The sequence below is a fragment of the Pagrus pagrus genome, assembly GCF_965226575.1.
Source record: "Pagrus pagrus genome assembly, chromosome: 21".
NCBI classification, from domain to species: domain Eukaryota; kingdom Metazoa; phylum Chordata; class Actinopteri; order Spariformes; family Sparidae; genus Pagrus; species Pagrus pagrus.
In genome coordinates, this window is record NC_140208.1 from 4920255 (window position 1) to 4940384 (window position 20130).

Here is a 20130-nt window from a genome sequence, read left to right on the forward strand (position 1 = left end):
AATCTTGATTATGATTTCCTCTCAATATCACATTGATCTTTTATCCTCAAATGTCTCCACATACCGCACATGCCAAAAAATAAACTCGTCCATAACACTGTAACGCAAACAGAAGTAATGATGTCGTCTTTAGAGCTGACTTAGCCAAAGAAAGAAGTGTTTATTTATACTCATGTCGTCTCCCAAAGATCAGATCAGCGTCTCCAACTCTTACTGTGTCAGAAACTCTACAGTGCAAAAAAAAGTTATATATCATATTTCTCAGCTTCGAATCCAAGTTCACACTCGTCCTGCGGGGACCGGCCAGACGCATGCCTGCGAACCGAATCGGGCCCCAACTGCTAGTTAAAGAAACCAGGCTCTAACTTATATAACTGTCCCAGATGAGGAGGAAAACCTCTACCTCCCACTGTATCCCACTGAGCAGGATAAAAGTCCTCTCAACACGTTTCATCTGTCCCATAGCTGCCACATCCTTCTGCTGACGTTTACGAGCTGATTGACGGGACAATGGACAGGCCGCCGCTTGTGTCCGCTCGTGGTCGTTTGATCGGCAGAATGCCACCCTGTTCGTGCTCTGATGTCATCAGCGGTGGCCGAGGCCAGATGAAATACTGTACAAACAGGGCGGAAAATACATGTTGACATGTGTGAAAAAAAATCTTCCCTCTCCGGTCTAGCAGAGGGCGAACGACCTGAAACATGATTTGGCAGCGGAACAAGGATTTCTCTATGCCGTTACCCCAAAATGTGTGTTTTTTACACACATAATATTTGTTCCTGACGATGCAGATGCCATTTTGGGATAAAATACAGTGTGTGAATATTTACAGTCCGTCATAGTTAAAGTCCTGGGGGATTGTAAATTGTAAAAGAAACACACACACACACACACACACACACAGGCATACACAGGAACGGGGTAAAAACGCTTACACATAAGCACATTTAGCGCTTTGCACACCCAGCGAACAGTCACTCTTTTGGGTCCTCTCCAAGCGCGTCGCCCATTATGAGCGGGCGCCCTCGCTGAACAGCATCAGTGTGTTTCTGTTTGTGAAGTGAGACGATGGCGGGCACGTGAGGAGGAGCGAGACGAGCCAATGGATGAGCGGGGAAACGACGTGGACGAGTCATTACACAGAGAGAGAGAGAGAGAGAGAGGGGAGGCTTATTTGTTCACGTTCATTATCCGATGTGATTGCACTCAGAGTGAAATTTCTGATGATAGCCCGGGACTCTGACCTCAAAAGGATTTTGTATAGAGAAGCAAAACAAATCAAACAATAATTACAGCAGCAGGAATGATCTGAGAGGATTCTGGCAGAACTGAGACAAAGATCGATGTGCGATGCAACAATGCACCCTGGATACTCTATATTTTCTTTGATTGTCAACAAATCCAATGAAAGGACTGAAAAAACGACAACGAATTGATCCGACTAACAAGTATTGTGCGTGTCAAAGCCTGTTATTGCTTCCTCCTCTGTGCCAAAGAGCTCCATTGTTGTCCAAAAAAACGATTAAAAACACATCAGTGAGCCGCGCTGTTGCGCCGGGCGACACGTTCCCTCATCACCATGAACACTCACTCACTGTAGTTTATTTTGACTCAGTCCCACAACCCACTCAGTCCCGCTGCTGTAAATACACACTGGAGCACCACATGGGTATTAATGTGTAGCTGAAAATAGTCCCCAACAAATCTCCTACAAACTACCAGTTGATTTAGGGACGAAAAACACCACATCTTAATAAAAAGGTAAACTAAATATACAGTATTTTGACTTTTTTTAAGAGAGATTTATGTCCTCAGCAGGGGCCGATGTGCTCAACGTGCCACAGACAGAGTAGAGTTGTGGGAAAGTATTGAGAGGTGGAGTTGGATTGTTGGTTTTGGTCTTTTATGTGATTTGTAGGTAAGGAAAGGAAAGGAAAGGAAAGGAAAGGAAAGGAAAGGAAAGGAAAGGAATCACAGATGACACAGCTGGCTTACTGGTAGCCTGCAGCTGCATTTCCAGAAGGTAACTACAACACTGCTAGAGATGTTTCAAAGATCCTTTATTGATTTAAGAGGAGTGTTTACTTGTGAGGGAAGAACTACACGGATATCTTTGCCAGAGATCCTTTATTGATTTGCTTGAGAAGATGGTATCCAGAAACTGAACTTTGTACTTTGAACTTACTTAACTCTAACATAAAAATCCAACCAGGATAAAGTCAAACTGTTGTTGTAAAATCTTTTAAAAGAAAATGTTAATGACAGTTGTCAGGGTATAAAAACCAATGATCTGTTGTTCTTAACAAATCCAGAGGAGTCCAGAGTCTGACAATAGCAAAGCTGTCAGTGCTGATAAACGCTCTTAAATCAAATCGAATTGTGACCTTAAAATCAAAATTCATATCAGACTGTGGATTTGGAGAAGTGGGACACCATTTATAGTTTTGTGTAGTCGTTACATTTATTGGTCAGCGACGATGTACAGTTTCTTAGCAGCAGCGCAGCAGTAAAAAAGCCTGACCACGAGCCTGGATACACTCACTGTATATACGCTGACACGATGCCAGAGAGAGGAGTGCTGCAGCTAAGGCACCAGTGTTAGCGGCTAACATAACAGCTCATTAATGCTGACCGGGTCTCAGAATAGAAGGCAAAAAGACCCCAAAAAAAAATCAGCATGTGAAGGCAGGGGCGGCACTGAGGGAGCTGACATCCACAAACACAAATAAAAATGCCACAGGAAAATGAATGAGTCTGGTCTTTAGCCACCACAAAACTCACTTGTGTATGACAGCTGCAAACACCCACACTCACTCCAAAACATCAGCAGCAGCATTGAAGTGCGGCGGTCAGCTGCAGCGGTCGGCACTGTGTACTTTCTGCGCTAATGTATTCGATCTCTCGTTAGGCTAACGCCTGTCAGGGTAAGAGAAAAAAATGGCTCTCTTCAGTGACTGTGAGCTGGCAGGTCGGCCACACAGAACACACTCTTTGCCTGGGCCGGGCCCTCTCTGTTTGCCAGGAAACCATTCCCCTCTGAGCTGCTAGCAAATAGCCCCCTGAGCGATGGAGGAACCGCTGATCAATGAGCTGTGGGACAGGGTGGCAGCACACAGCTAGTTAGTGCGGCTGATAATGCTCCGACAGAGAGTGAAAAGCAAAGACACTTTCAGGCTAATGAAGTCGAGATCCCCTCTGTGTGTGTGTGTGTGTGTGTGTGTGTGGTTGTTACAGGCAGGAAGAGTGACGGTTCAAACACTGCACTGCTGCTGATAGCAACAAGCCGCCCCGCCTGCCTTTGATTACATGTTTTTTTCAGGTCCATGCGCCATCAACCTGTGTGAGTCTTTCCGTAACTCATTGTGGATTTTGGCAAGGATTTACATTTCATTTGTAGCCATTTTTGTCATTTCAAAGGTCCCATAACGTAGAAAGTGAGATTTCCTGTCTTCCTTTCTATTATAAAGCAGGTTGAGGTGCAACATAGATACTGTAAAAGTATCCAAATGCCTAATCCATGAAGAAACGCACACATATTCAGAAACTGCACCTTTAAACAAGCCGTCAGGACTCTCGCAAGGTTATGATGTCACAACTACACAGTCACAGTGGGCGGTGCCTGCTCAGGCCTGTGAGAGTTGACCAATCGGAGCAGTGAGAGTGTCCTTAAAGAGACAGGCACTGAAATGGAGCGTTCACAAGAGGACAATATGAGAAACATTTGTTTCCAGTGATAAATGTAAAAACCTGAAAATGAGCATAATGTGGGACCTTTACGTGACATGTAAGTCATGGCGGGTGAGTTTTAATCCAAACTGTGATACCTTCATTTTTGTTCCACTTCAGTGACACAATTTCTAAATGATTAATTAACAATTATTTCAGTCGTTGCCAACTCATTTTGGCTCGTAGACTGTTGAAATGAAGCCCAGCCTGCTTTTGACCTCTTATTGCATGTATAAGTGGATGTACATTAAACTAAGTAGGCTTGTTGCATTTGAAGGATTTTAAAAGAAACAAAAAGTTGAAAATATCCAGTAATTCACTACAGAAAATCATTGAAAATATATATATATAAAAAAATTCTGCTTTATAAATAAACACATTATACTTATATATCTCAGGCACATTCAAGATCGTTATCTTCCTTGTTAAAAAATTATCCAGGAATATTGATTTATCTTGAATCACAGGTGCCTTTTTACTTTGGCATTAAGCAAATTATGTGAATGTTCACAGTCATGCATGGAGGCGTGTGTGACAGCCGGTAACTCGGTGGTCTTTACCTGCTGTTACTGTTCAAGCCTTCACAGGCTTGTGTGTGTTCTGCACAGTCATGTGAAAAGAGGAAAGAGGGGAGACTGGCAGTAACACCGTGTGCTGTCCTCTCAACCCGTCCGTGGTGAGCATGACGAGTTAAGAACATGAGGTGAAGAAAGTCAATTAGTTAATAAACAGCCTCTCGGTTGAAGGTGAGCCAGTTATGCAAAGTGCTAGACTGTTCCCAGGATGCCTCAGGTGGACAGATTTAACCCTGAACAGGACTCACCTGGCATACTTTTCCACTAAACGTGGCCATGTGGTCTTTAAAGTCAGGTCTGTGAGTGCGACCGTGGAATAAAAGCAGGTACTCAGTGTGACCGTCTTTAGAGTTGAAGTTTTTTTTCCTATCCATGTATCACTGTTTTGTGTCAACAAGTATTTCACACCCGAGGAGATGTTTACAGTCACACTACATGCTCAGATCCTTTAAGGACACAGTAGGGTCTTAAGGAAAACGCACTGTAATCGTTGCACACACACTGGGACACATGACGTGAGGGAGGTATGTGTACACGTGCATGAAAACCACCTGTGGAGCAGCCGGCTGCAGATGGAAAAGTACCTAAGTTCAGTGAATATATAATGGGCTCCGGCCATACCGCATTCCTTCCTACACAGCGGTTCACCGAGCGCACACATTAACAACAACAGCAGAGATAACAAAACCGAGTGGCTCAATGTCACACGCCAGTAACTGTCATCTTCTGGCTGCAGTTACATCAGCTGTTCCCTGTACATTTGTAGGGGTTACGTGGGCAATTTGCTCCATTGTCAGCGATAGCACATCCGGCTTTTTAGCTGATAAGAAAAATAAGAAAAGCACAATAGAGATTAAGTATAATTTCCCACGAGCAAAGAGGCAGATTATTTCTTTTGCTCGAGCGTGAAATGTGTTGTTGTAGCGCTGTGTGGAGCCCCAGGGCTGTATTTACAGACAGCTGCGCAACCAAAACAGGTGACAGTCAAAAGTATTTGTCTGTGGATTTATAAAATGTGAATGGTTTTGGTTTAATGGGTAAAAAGAATGAAATCACAGCGGTAACAACCGTTACAATCACTGAGAAATAAACACAGTAGGGCACATTTTTATTTTTTCCGTCAAATTATATCAAAGACGGGGGCTGCAACTAACAATTATTTTCATTGTCAGGGGAAAATATTCACATTTAAGAAGCTACAATCAGAGAATTTACTTAAACTGATTAATTGATTATCAAAATAGTTGGCAATTAAGTAAATACTATGGACTCTCCCTTGTTTTTGCATGCCGACTGGCTCCGAAATCGCACGACTGCGAGTTGACAGACAGCAAACATGACAAATAAAATCCACTGAAAGACGTTAAAAACAGCCTGACAAAAGGGCCACTGTTCTGTGGAGATTACGTTAAGACTTTGCACTGGGGTGTGGACAGTGATTGACACCTAACGTTACCAAAAGAACTGAACCGGCGAGCGCTCAGTCACTGGATTGTGATGACGACCAGGACAAATCTGCAGAGGGATTAGTCTTACTTGGTGTCCTGCGCTGGGAATTAATTCAAAGGGTTGAATTCAGTGCATCTGCAATGCTGCCAAGATTATCTTTATTTTGTTCTTATGTATGTCAAAAGAGTGCACGGATGAAATGTAATAGATTACACTCGCAGATTATACATCACTTTGTTTTTCCAATTTCGCTGCTGCTGTTGACATGACTGACTCTGCGGCTCTGGCTTTAACTGCGCGAGCGCTATGAAACGTACTATATATACACACATGGCCGCATATAACATGCACCCACTAAAAAAAGTGCATGCTACACAGTTTGCACATGTGTGTATGAGGTGTGTGCATGCGTGTGTGTGTGCGTGCCCTGCAGCAGCTATGTCAGCAGCCGGGCCTGTAGCACCAGGTGAGATTTATGAGGTGTTAAGAATGTTTGCCTCCAGCCCACTGATGGGAGACTGATCCCACCTCCACACCCCGCCCCCGCTCCTAGTTAAGGACACACAAAAGAAACCCACAGACACACACTCGCATGAACACACAGCTGCCTACGTGCACATCAACCCCTGAACCCAGAAGTGTGAGCCTAATGTCTGCACAACCCCCCATCCCGGCTCTGAAAGACTTCACTTCCTGCAGCTAAGCACACCTCCTAAAATATCCCCTTCACCCAGTTCCACCGCCTCCAACCAATTTTCTTTCCCCAACGATGACATCGCTCCTTCTTTTGTGGATGAATCAAACATGCTCTGGCCTTCATCTAACCAAAGAGCACGGAGATGTTGTCTTGTGGGGAACCGCTCTGATAGAAAAGCTCGACTTGAAAGTGGCTGGAAAAGGTCGCGGCAGGAGCCAGTGAGAGGGGAGCGCAGGTCGCAGCTTTTTACAAGCATCACGAATACAAGCATCACGAATACAAGGCTTCTCTCTTCAATGGCTGACATTGAAGACGCTCTCGTGTAGAGTTGCACAGCGTTGTGTCCGAGCTTCTTCCTTCAAAAACGACCTTTTGCAGAGAGCACACAAACCAGACAAACAGGCTTATACGATCCGTTAAAATATGCCCAGATCGGCCCTGATACCAATTATTTGGATTAGCTGGATGAATGCGACTCGTTGCTGATTTGTCTAAAGCCACATTGCGTTATACTGCAACTCTGTGCCAATGAATCTGCCATTTGAGAACTGGTTGAGTAACTAGACTTGTCCCAGGCCATAAATTACGTTAAGTTACTGAATTCCTTACATTCATTCGCCCCTTCGGACCGTCTTTTTAGTTATATCATTTACATGAGGAGACATAGATTTACCTAACAAAAATCCAGATGCATTGATTAGAATTCTTAAGGTGACAAATCAATAAAGTTGTAAGCGTACAACAGCATCTGAACTGATGAATATCATTTGATTCTGCAAGAACTAAATCTTTACTGAACTAGGTCACTTATCTCTCCAGAGGTCAGATATTTACAAAGGTAATTTCTTAAGAGGCTCCTCCTCCACTGGAAGATACCAAATCCGATGTGCACATGCTGCATCGATCCCCGACACAGACAAACAAGGAGGGGCTGCGACAACGATGACAGCTCAATTTACTCCAAAGGAATGAGACTATTGATCGATGAGGCACACTGATCATTTCCAGCGTGAGACTCGCTCAAACCTTCAGCGTGCTATTACCCTGAAATAATCACTTGTAGCCAAAGCAGCAATTAAACAGGCTCACTTCAGCATCAGTTCCCACAAGTAGCAGTTCAATCTGCGACTGACACCGGTCCCCTCTGGTCCAGTATGAGCTCTCTACCATTAAAACCTTTCTCGCCAAGCATCTGTCCAAACAGCTCTGGGGGTTATTCCATCTCACTCCGCCCGAGCTGCTGTGCATTATCTCCCTCTGCTGCTTCCCTAATGCTGCAGGGACTTAGGGCAGGATTAAACCACAATTATGCACTTCCCCATTCACTCCAGCTGTGCGGTAAGAGAGGAGGAGAGGCGAGGCGAGGAGAGGAGAGGAGAGGAGAGGAGAGGAGAGGAGAGGAGAGGAGAGGCGAGGAGAGGAGAGGAGAGGAGGATGCAGGACTATGGGAGGCACCATTCGTTTGTGCAGAGTCACAGAAACAAAACTGATTTCGCAACCGTCACCTCAGCCATCACGATTATCTCAATTTCCTGTCTTGCAGACCACCGCAGAGAAAAAAACCCTCTTACTTATAGTCGGATTTGTCATTAATAAGCATTAACACAACGGTGTTTCCCACACACAGTTCTCGGGAGGGTGTTCGGGCGGCTGCCAAAGTATATTTGGCGGCAATTTTCTACTTTTCATTATTTTTCCACCTGGGAGAACGACACCGCTCAACCCCTGCTGTCTGCTGACATTTGCACTGTGGAAGCGCTGCACATTATAGGCAATTATGACAAATGTGAGCAAACAGCAACACAAGGAACTCCTGTAAGAACGAAACAATGAAAACTGAGTCTAATTAATGTCTAGAAGAGCAGAAGAATTGAAAATGTAGCCTAGAAGTTTGCAGCACTTATGCAATAACTAAATTCAGTTAAACTGATAGAGATCGAGACAAGGCTGACATTTACCACAAAACCACAAAATATATTAAATCAAAAGTAAAGCATGCAAAGACTCGGATCACTCTTTTTAGCTGCTCTTCTTTTGGTTTCCACCAAATCCTGAGGGAAATTATTGGGTCTTGAGTTGCTAAATGCTCTGCTATGTTCACTATGTAGTCGCTAACTGCATTTGTCTGGCCCCTGAGACGCAGTTTTGTTTTTTGTTTTTTAAATAGGGCTGCACAATTAATTGGAGTATTATCTCAATCACAATATGGTTAAGTGCAATATCCAAATTGCAAGAAGCTGCAATTCTTTGCTAACGGTAACATGTATATTAATGAAGCACTGTGGTGTTAGAGATGTCCTCGCCTATAAATACTGTTCTCCAGATGTGAGAGAGCTCGTCACATCATCCGGATCGTTTGGGATTTCACCACAACTAATCGTGTATCATATCGCAACTGTAATATCTGTCAAAATAATCACAATACCATATGCATATTGTGCAGCCGTAGATTTTAGAGATAATGTGCTAAAAAAAAAACGACTTCCTGCTGCGGCTGAGAATGTCACTTTGAGTGCAGCGAGAGTGAGCCAACACAGTGAAGCTGTGGGTTGGACAGCTAGACGATGAACTGAAAGTGTCTATAAAGCTGTGCGAAGCCGATGGGATGTACTGCGCTTTTATACAAATATTGATTATAGCAGCTTTAAGGTGCTGGCCACGGATTGCAACATCCTCGGCCCATGTCCCTTCTTTTTCTTGTTATCTTTCTCTACAGTCAAATCTCCAATAATGGAATAATAAACATAAAAAACAAACGCCTGTATTGAGCCTGGCAGGCAGATCACAGGGTGAAACAGGAGGTCGACAAATGACTCAAGGTGACCCAGATGAGCTTCTAATGGTGACAGCTGGACTGAAGGTGACAGTGTGTTACTGAATAAATCAAACTAAAACTTTAGAAGTTTGAAAAAAATCTGACTTTGGAAAGTGAGGGGAACATGTGGCTCCTGTGTTTTAATGACATCGTTAGCCTGGACGCTGAAGCTTCCTGCTTGTGAGTGTCGGAGGCGAGACTACAGAGGGAGCATACGAGCACACTGCACATGTGACAAATCGCCGTGTATAATTAGTGAATGAACACAGTCGAAAGAGATGAAGATAATGAATCACTAGACAAACAGCACAGATTCCCAACAGGCCCGCACGCTGAGTCTGTGATGTGTAAACACACACGCCGCTGAACATACATGTGCTGAACACACGGGGAGATGGGCAGAGCACAACCTACCAGTCATATTGTGTGTTTGTGTGCGGTTAATGATTTCCCCCGGCCTCCTGCGTTGCGTGGTCCGCCTCGTCTCCGCCCTGGAAGAAATAAAAAGAGGATTGTTAGAGGCCGGGCGAGCAGCTGAGAAGGAGGGCAGAGGGTAGAGGGCGGAGGAAGGGAGGGATATAGCATATAGAAAACAAACAAGGCCATACAGTACAAAGGCCAGCAAGGACACCCACCCCCTCCTCCCTCCCATGAACTCCCCCGTTTCCCCCTCTGTCCTCGTGCTCACTTTTCTTGCTCTGTTTCCACGTCGGTCTTTCTTCTCTTGACTTCTATCTCTTAATCTTTCCTTCATCGCTCCGCTCCCTCTCAGCTTTAAGACTTGTTTTTGTTCCCCTCTTTCCTCAACTGTTCATATTTCTAGTCTTTATTCCTCTTCTCTTCTCCATCCCTCGCTTATCTCTGTGAAAATGTAACTCTGGCCTCAGAAAGCCTCGGCCTGTTTACCTCACAGGACAGACATGAAAGCCAAACATTCATCCACGGGCCTGCGTCACAGTCATGCTATAATGGGTGCGGAAACATCCTCCTACAGCTAGCATTACTGGTTTTAATGCCAGCATTGGAACTGGAGACTTTGACGGGGCTGGCAGACGTTAGCATGCACGCTACGGACTTCTGCTACCTTTAGGGTCAGACTTTGATGTTTACCAACCCGTCATCTCAGATAAGGAGCTGGTGCAGCACTCTTGTGTTGAGAACATCAGCTGCGATCTGCCCGTCTTCCATGTGGCTAAATAAGGGGTTCGTAACATTTTGGTGAATATACTTATTCACCTTTTTTGAGAGTGAAATCAGAGACATTTTATCAATACTGTGTCTGTGCATAAAGCATAGAGCTGACTTGTTTAGCCTGGCTTAGCATTAAGACTATAGACTAGCCTGGCTCTATTCATGATATCCTTTTTGCTCACATCGTTCACATCAGGACAGCTTTTAACTTCAGCTTCTAATGTTTAAAGAAGAAGAAGAAGAAGAACAATGTTTAAAACATCTTTTGTGAACACAGCATTATCTCAACTGTTCACTCGGCGGTGCCAACAAGAGACAATACTAAACGGTAGTCATTAATTTTAAAAGTCTGAAACGTGAAAACAAGAACTGACAGAGCAGAGTCGAGCGGAGCGCAGGCTGGAAGACTTCAGTGACTTGGCAACGGCCGAATATTTAGCAGAACTGAGCTTTATGATAAGAGCGGTGCAACGACAGTCAACTGAGGGGCGGATATGTCTCTGTATGTTTTGTCTGCTTCAAGACACTTCTTTCACTTTGGTTCCTATGTGTCAGTTCCTATCAGCCGCAAAATGAAGATCTGATTGTCGCTACACAAGCTGTACCTCACAACACAACGCAAAACGTCTATTATCTGGTGAGGTCACAGGCATTTTGTCCTCGGTGCAATTCTTTATGGTTTGTGTCTAAATAAAAAAACACGTACGGTTCTGCTTGCAGGCGTCAGTAGGCTGCAGGCCGGCCACAACAGACAGCTAATTGCTGCACGACAGACAGAAACAAACAGGCGACTGGAGGAAGGTGAGAGATTCAACGAGAGGAAATCTCCAGAAATGTGAGAAAATCTGTGAGAGTGAGAAAGACGAAGGTAAGAAAAACACCTAGACTGGAAAGTGCTTTGAGACAGGAAGGGAAAGAGGAAGCTGCAAATGTCTTTACGGTCCCATCGGACAGGAAGTGCTTGAAGTCATGTGTGTGTGAGTGTGTGTGTGTGTGTGTGTGTGTCTCACTTGTATATGTGGATGTGTGTTGTGAAATTAGGAAGTGTCCGCGTCTTGTGTTGCAGTAATTTTTCTCATGTAATATAGGATGATTACATATATATTACATATTTTACATACTTCTTACTTAACACCTGCTTTATTATTAAAAAAATACATATATGGTATTTCACTTTCTGTAATATTGGACCTTTAATATCTCTGGTATTCACCAAGCTTTGGTTGCTTTACTGAAATCCTTAATTCTTCACGTGTTTAATCAACTTAATTTGCTCGTTCATCCAGAAAATCCTGACCTAAGGTCTACTTAATAATCTTTTTCAGGGCATACCCGTCTGCTGTTGAAGTAAGTGGACCTTGATTTTTCAGGTCTTTTATCTACTAGATGATTAAAAAACAGGAAATCCTTCCAGCTTATTTTATCTATGAACAGATTCTGAATTAAACGTTAAGTCATAACCAAATGCACTTACTTTTTCTAGAGCTTCCGAGGAGGATAACCTTATCTGGTTATCTTATCTCGTTTTGACAAATACATCTGATCTCAAGATTAATTTACTAGCTTTACTTTTAATTCCCACTGATTAAGCCAGAATTAAATTTTCTGCTTCGTTTCCATGGTCAAGAATGAACATTGTGATCAACTTCCCCAGGCAATAATCCAGAAAATGCGCTACATCCTGACGTAAATTGAAACCGTGATTTCAATGTACTTGTACTGTGATGAGGAATTCTGTCTTTATCGCCCACTCCCAGTCACTCCCTGTGTACATTTTGATGGCATGCGTGGAAAATGTGATGAAAAAAGACAAGTACGGGTCGGATTTAACATGCCACATGAGGGGAATTCCCCTCGGTCTGAACATAAAGAATCTATTTTCCCGCAGAAATGCTGCTGACAGGAGAGGATGGTGAGACGGATGGATAGCTTGATGGATAGAAGTGCAAGTGGAGCCTCCAAACATGACTAATTATGCTAATAGATGAGGCCGAAGGTCAAATACTGAGTTTACACAAGGGATCTCTGGGGTTTGCAGATGCAGTCAAATAGTTGACTAACACTGACGACCAGTAAAATAGATTATCTGTGCAGTGTAAGGCTGTTTGAGAATAAAAATAGCATTGGGGGGGGGATATGAGTCACATGTGCCAGATCAGCTAGCTGAAGACAACTCGTTAGGATGGGAGGTCAACTGTTTAACCCTTGCGCTGACGGTCTGTGACAGGGGTCCACTCAAATCTATCCTCCCACACTGCAGAGCGACGGAAGATGATAGATGGCAAAACAGAAACAAAGCGAGCTGAGGGGAGGAGGGGGGTGGAGGCGTGCACTGAGTTGAGAAATTGGGTGTCTTTGGAAGAAGGGAAGCTTCAAAGTCAAGTCTCTTCATTTTGCTAACCCCTCCAAGCAATGCTATCGCCGCTGCCAGTGCGGCCTTTTCACCATTCTGCCGACATGAATAGCTTCCTTTGTCGCAGTGAAATTCCACTGGCAAGCCTCTAATTAGCTGGAGGGCTCTTCTTCCCCCTTGCAGACCTGCTTGGGCAGAAAAGACCGGGCACAAGGAGAGAAGGTAGCTCACTGCGAAGGGGATCCGGGCAAACAATAAAAGCCTGAATGGTGGAAGCAGTCATATGATGCCCTCCTGCTGCAGCTAAAACTAACTAATGATATAATTTGAGTGCTCTGAACAGAGGGGAGGAAAAAGAGAGAGATTTCTCAGCCTCCATGCTGTGTCGGTTTTCAAGGCAGGAATCTGACAGGTGGTTAACCGGCACTGGGTTGTCAAAAACCAAATATGAATCTCGCAGTTGGTATTTACATGGAATTGTTAAGGAGTGGCTGACCTACAAGAATGTGACAACTATTCTGCCTGTCAACAGCTGACAATTGGCTAAACGTTGAATCAATCATTGGTAATGTGACCTGCCTCGCTTCTTCAGGTTGGATTTAAAGGGGTACTCGGTGGACGTTGAAGCCTCAAGTTTGGCATCATAGCAGAAAGACAGTGCAGAGCTGGGGAGGAAACGCAACCAGTGGACACGCCATGCCAGTGACTTCTTAATCACAAGGTAGCTTCGCCATTAATCCAACCCGGCTTTATCGTTTACTTTACTCCAAATGGGCCCGCATTTTAAAAAGTAAACATAATGCTGTGTTGAGGAAGACTTTAAACTAGAGATTGAGTCCATAAACTGGATAGGAAACTGCTTCCCCCAGTAACAAATCAAGTGAGAATTAGGGCCGTTTTCTCATAAGCTTACATACAATCAGACTTTGTTTTGAAACCAGTGCAGTCAACGGTTTACCGATGATGGATAAAAGTATTCAGTGTGTGAAAACACTTATCTTCTGTGGCTATGAAGGGATAACAGGGATTAAAATAATAACAATGAATACAAGGGGAAAAAATAATCCTGGTGATGTCACTGTGATGTCATCAGGGTTATTTTAGGTCAGACTCGACACATCAAATGTTTGGCAGGAAACGTGTGTTTGAACTGTGGGCATTAAGTTGGAACGATGAGGGCGATTAACAGGCAGAGGCTGTCAAATGGAAGGTGAGCTGCATCCTGGGAAATGTAGGATCCAGTGTTTTTAAAGCTGAAGACCACTTTCTCTTTCACGACCGCCCAAAGGCACATTGACGTACATCCTGTTACTAGGTAGCTAGATTGATTGACAGGTGGATGTTATTATTATTATTGTTTTTTTCAACCCACGAAAGCACACGTTGTATTTTTTTTTTTACAGGCAGAAACTGTATTTTCATATAATAACTCAAACAAATTGTTTTTTGTAATATTTTTGGCCTTTATTGTTAAGTAGGTGCACAATATGACGGGGGGATGTCATCTAAAAGGTTTACAAAGGCAATTTTTCCATCTCATCTTGACTTGAAACAGTACAAATTTGCAACAACAATGACATTTTCACTTTATTTTTATCAGACAACACCCTGAGATATCTCCTACATCTACGAATGCCTTGTAGAACATAAGTGATAATACAGTCGTCTCATCCGTCTGTTCTGCACAGAATGTGTGAAACGTTGTTGGCCCTGTGCACACGCTGATGGGCGTCTTGTGAAGACTGGCATGTGATCACATGCTTGTGCTATATTTGCACTGACAGGATAGCTATCTTATATAATGTATATAATTTGATCCCGGTGCTATGTCAGATAATATCGTACCCTTACTAAAATGTTCAAACATTCACATTGTGAAAAAGATCAAAAACTATCTTGATGGATTTTGTTTAGTTACCTGCTCTTTTCTTTGCACTGAACAGGCTTTTGTATTTCTTTTAAGACGACTCAAAGCTATAAAAAGATCTGCTGTAGGCAAGAAAAACAGCATCATTTAGAGGTTTAAAATAACCTGATACTGACATCTGAGGAAGCAGCTTCATCTGATACATCAACAATAAAGTCATGGCGGAGCGAGATGTAAATTGGTGACTTCCTATTTCCTGTTAACAAAGCGACCACAGGTGCTGCGAGTAAACAATACGTGGTTGTGAGGTTGCAAAGGCTAATGCACAAAGAATCGATATTGCATACCAAAGTGCAAGGTTGAATCTGAAGGTAGTGCAGATGACAACTCTGGGAAGGGAACATAAAGGTAACATTTTACCACAGTGACAAGACAATGTAGATGTTTGTTAGACACGAGGGAATTGATTCATGGTTTAATTAAGAAAATGCAGTGCCGGTCTTTGTTAACGTTGATTTAGTAGCACTTAAACACATAAAGACAAAGATTCCTCACTCGTCAAAATGTCAAACCAAAAAAAGGGGAAGCTTCTTAAAAGGAACATCTAATTATCTGATTGGTCTAAATTAACTCTACCAGCACAGAAATGTTCCAGAAAAAGAAAAAGGAGGGAGGCTTTGATAAGATGCATCAAAGGCCGAGTCTCAGGTTCACCCTGACCAACTGTTCGATGCCTATCAGGCCCAGCTTGCCCTCAAGGTCCCAACGTCACCCCCACGCCTTTACATTTTTCAAAGACACGCAGTAAAACCTGCCCTATAAATATAGTTTATGATGTTCTGACAGTCTCACCTGTAAACATTTGAACTCTGCAGCAGAGATGGTATTTTTGGCTGTTGTGATGCCATTTCCTGCAGCATCTCCAAAATACTTTGTATATCTATATGACTTAAGGTGAAACATGCTCATAACCCAGTATTTTTTAAGGAGACCTGCAGATATTTCCAGCTGTTTTTCTGGCGACCAAAATTGGCCGTTTGTCGCTGAAGGTTGGACCATCTCCATCTATGTTCATGGAGACTAACACAGGTATTTTAACCCAAACCATGATGTTCTCTGAAATGTAACCAAGTGGGTTTCGGAAATAGGAAATTGAACCGAAACAGACATAAAGAAACATCCAGTTTTGACTTATCTGTGGTTTTGCAGAAACATACATAGGTAACTTTTATTCTGGCGATTGGTGTTGCTCTTCCCCGGTTTTCTTAAAATTTTTTCATATCCCTAAAATCTGTACAACCTAAGATAAGAGGCTGTGTGAGTCAATAAAACATACAAGCAGATACAATTATTGAAGCTGTCATATAACAGTTTCCCGGCTTCTCTACTTCTCTGGTGTCATTTCACTCGTCACCAAGTTTTGCACTGCATGTAAAGCACTGTAATGACGTCAAGTCAAAGCTTTCCGCAGCAAAAAGAATGAACGCTCAAGATGTTACGGTTTTTACTTCAGAACAACTTAAACAGGATCATTGCGAACAGTTTCCTACAACCAGTTCGCCAGCAGGAGGTCTGTTTTCACAGAGTTAAGAAAGTTCTGTGAATCTGATTTAAGTATTTCAGAGATCGTTATGGAACAGAGTTTTTCCCCTTCTTTGTTTCAACACAACAACGAAGACAATCATTAGTTGGCACGAATCAAAAGGCGCTGCTGTTTCTTGACACTGCAGCAAAGACATCACAGTTACGAGACTTCCACATTTCCAAAGAAGAAGTGACTTTGATGCGCGCTGCAAGAGAGGGTTGTTTTGTGGGATAAGTGCTTCCCCATCCTTCCTCCGAGCGTCAAAGTGAAAGCACCACCAACACGATCTCGCCAGATAAAACACCCACAGTGGACTTGAGGAAGTCCTAAACAGAAGCAGAAAAAAGTCTTCCCACTTCAGAGGACGTCCAACTGAAAACATCTTGAGGGTAAATTCTGTCAGTGGGCCCCAAGCTCACAACCACACACCCTCTCTGGTGGCAAATGCAAGGCTTTGAACTAGAGGCTGCTGGGAGGGGAGGGGGTGTGGGGAATTCACTGGCCTGTCAGACTGTGAATGATGGTGGATAGAAAAAAAATCAGATCCTGCCTCGCTGTTATGCCTCCAGGGAGACGATCTTCTGACGATGCAGACCGAGCCGTGCAAGGCTAAACACGGCGAGCTGTAGCTCTGGGGGCGCAAAGTGTCATCCTGACGTACAAAGGCCCCAATTACACCTGCAATTTCAGCAAGAGAGATCATAATCAACCAGATTGTCAGTTTCTCAGCTGCCTCCAGAAATACTTTGAGGTGCTAAACAACACAGTCTTTTAGTTGGGATGTCAAAGATGATTATTAGTGAAGTATGAACGGCAAACGGTTTTTGGTTTTGTGTTGGGTGGAGGGAACTCTGCCAGCTTTGATTCCTCTCTGCATCGTGGATATTCTTGTGGCTTGTGTGGGAAAGGGCTCAAAACCAATCTGTAGCAGCTTGGTATAAAGCAGATCCCCTTGCCAGTGACTTTGCAGAGTTCACATGAAAAACCCCGGCCTCCTTAGGGGCACTTTATTTCCCAAATCCAACTCATCACCGCCCGCACACCATCTTCTGCTTCCATTGCGTTTAACCTTCACCTAACTCACTTACTCAAAATAAGAAGTAAATTAGATCTAACAGCCAAAGCCCCTTTTGATCTTCTTTTTGGAGGAAGACAGAACACAGCCAGCCCGCATGAACCAGTGACACGATGAGAAAATACTGTGAAACAATTGCAGCAATTTATGAGCGTTCGGTGCCAGCAGCCCGAGGGATCGCAAAACTTGTCTGGCAAAGAGAGCGCGAGCAAGACAACAAGAGAGAAAAGAAGTCGGAGTCTCTCTGGGCTTGGTGTGCAGTCTTTGTCTTGAGTTGGTTTACTGTATATGTTTTTTAAAATACTTTTAATTTCTACATATTGTTTGTGAGCCTTGCAAAAAAGGGAAAAAAAACAAAAAACATCCAAGCCGACTGTGGTTGAGTGCTTCCAGATCAGACAGTAACAGAGGACCGGAGCTGCTGCTGCTGACATGCAGCTTTTTGCAAGGAAACCAGTGTAGACGACATGTAAGAAGACTTTAACCACAACAATTTACAGTGAAGAATATATTTCACATGAAAGAAGAGGAAAAATAGGGTAGAAACACGAATACAGTAAGCTCCATGGTTCCTGAAAGCAATTAAAAATAGGATTTTAAGCTAATAAACTATTAATGACAAATGTTTGATGTTTGTGCTTGAAGACGATTAATCGATTATCAAAATAGTTGCCGACCAACTTTTACTTGTATGACTAACAGCTCTCGGATCAATTGCAGATCAGGCTGAGCTTCATGGTAACTTAAAATGGTAAATGATATACCTCCCTCATAAACATACAGTACATCAGAAATCATAATTAATTTAACACTTATCTATTATGTATCATTAGGTATTCAATGATTTACTGAATATGCAAACATGCCACATCATATAGTCGTGAAAACATCATTCCAAAGAGTGGATGAGTGAACCGCTTGATTTAAACTGGGATCAGACAACTTCTTTTGCTTTAACGTACCGTTATGAAGTAAAAGTTGATTGCACAATGTAACGTAGAATAACGACACCTTCTGCGGGTAGATTGGTTCCCTTTAAACCTTGCCTTCCCAGCCAGGTATCATAGCCTAAGGCCCTGGCAGACACACACAGGTTTTCTCTATGTGTTTTGGCCTTTCGTACACGTGTGAACAGCATTTTAGGTCACTGAAAACTGTGTGTGTCTGAAAGCTTTTGCTAAACTCCTTCCAGGGTAGAGTATGGAGCATCACGTGTTTTATGATATTGGAGTATTTGAGTTTGTACGTTGACAGAGTGGATGTTATATTGTTTATTAACATTATATTCAGAAAGACACAAGCGGACATTTATCATACAATGACGGAAGAGAGAGACAAAAACAGCTGCTTACAATGTTTTGCTGAGTTATTAAATATGATTCAGTGTCATGTTTCCTGCCTCGTTCGTTGTATTTTCTGTAACTAAGCAACCAATCAGAGTTTACAATCACCTTCCTGTTTACCAGGACACGTGCATGCCCACTATAAGTGTTTTCAGGTGTGTTGTATGGATGGATTTTTTTTTTTTTTTTTAAATAGCCATATGTGTGTGTACTCGGCCTCCATTAATGAACAAACTGAGGTTTTGTCCTGTGTCGTTGGTAGCTGCTGCTCTGAGGAAAAACAGAGATGATCTGGTTGTCAGCAGTAATCCCGCTTGAAAATGTTCAGGAGTAAAAGCTGTCTGTTTCCATTTTAAGATACAATACTTCAAAACTGTGGATCTTCCTCTCATTAACAGATTTCTGGCTTTGTGAGCAAGATAAAAATTTCTTTACATCAAGATGAACTTTCAGTGTTGGTCAAACTGGGACCTCTTCGTCAAGGTTTCACCACACAGAGAGCCGTGAGATGAAATGTGGCTGCCGCCTTCAGTGACAGCACAATCTGTCATGTGTCTGTGGTCAGTAAAGGCATCATCACGGTTACATGATGGGCATTGCATGACAGCGGTACACACGCGCAAACATGTCTTTTTCGGGAATCGGTATTTCGACCATCTGGAGTTGATGTACGTTAGGGAGAAGAAATTGCTCTTTCATGCTATTTTAGCTGTTTCATGTCAAAACAAAAACATGTCGTGGGTTTGAATGCATTCCTTCACTCTGGATATGAAGCTCGAGATGCAGCCTATAACATCAGGAATCGATTGACAAGCCGTGTGAGGGTAGCTGTGGATAAAAGCATTTTATTCACACATACATGGACGTGCATTCCCGACAATGCACACACACACAAACTACAGTGAATGTCCTTCAGGCCATCTGTGTGTCAATCTATTCAGGTTGGGAAAGAGAGGAAGGGGAGGGACGGCAAGCGGGGGAGAGGGTGACAGCATGTTCATAGTGTCACTCCAAGGGCGGTCGTTTTGTCCCGGTGAAAGACTGGATTCAGTGCACGGGCGGTCATAAAAATGCACAGCACTCAGGAGGAAAGATGACCAAAGAGAGATGAGGAGGAGGATAAGCAATAAGGAGAGAGATGACGAAGATAGGCAGACAGAGAGACTCGTTGATGAGGGCCTACACAGCTGGATGGTTCAAGGAGACAGAAAAGGGGGGGAGAGGCCATGGAGACAATGCAACGGGGCTTGTCAAAATGAAAATTTACTGTCGGTCAAGCTGCAAATAGCTCTGCTCTGTGCCCTCGGTGGTGTATTTGCATGAAGTATGTGTTGAGAAAGGGAGTGAAACGGACAGAGGGTGAGGAAAGAGGAAGGAAGACTGAGCTGTATAGATCCTGTGTGTCTGTATATATGGGCTTGAGATGGAGCAAGACCTGGTTCGCATTTAGAAA

General features: G+C 43.3%; 1 protein-coding gene across 2 annotated transcripts in view; it reads right to left on the reverse strand.

Moving 5' to 3' along the window:
- thrab (thyroid hormone receptor alpha b) overlaps positions 1-20130 on the reverse strand; it is a 151426-nt gene that overhangs the window by 79587 nt on the left and 51709 nt on the right. For both annotated transcript variants that reach the window (XM_084343034.1, XM_084343033.1), the window contains one exon: positions 9678-9754. The gene's annotated coding sequence lies outside the window, so the exon portion shown is untranslated. The remainder of the gene's footprint in view (positions 1-9677; positions 9755-20130) is intronic.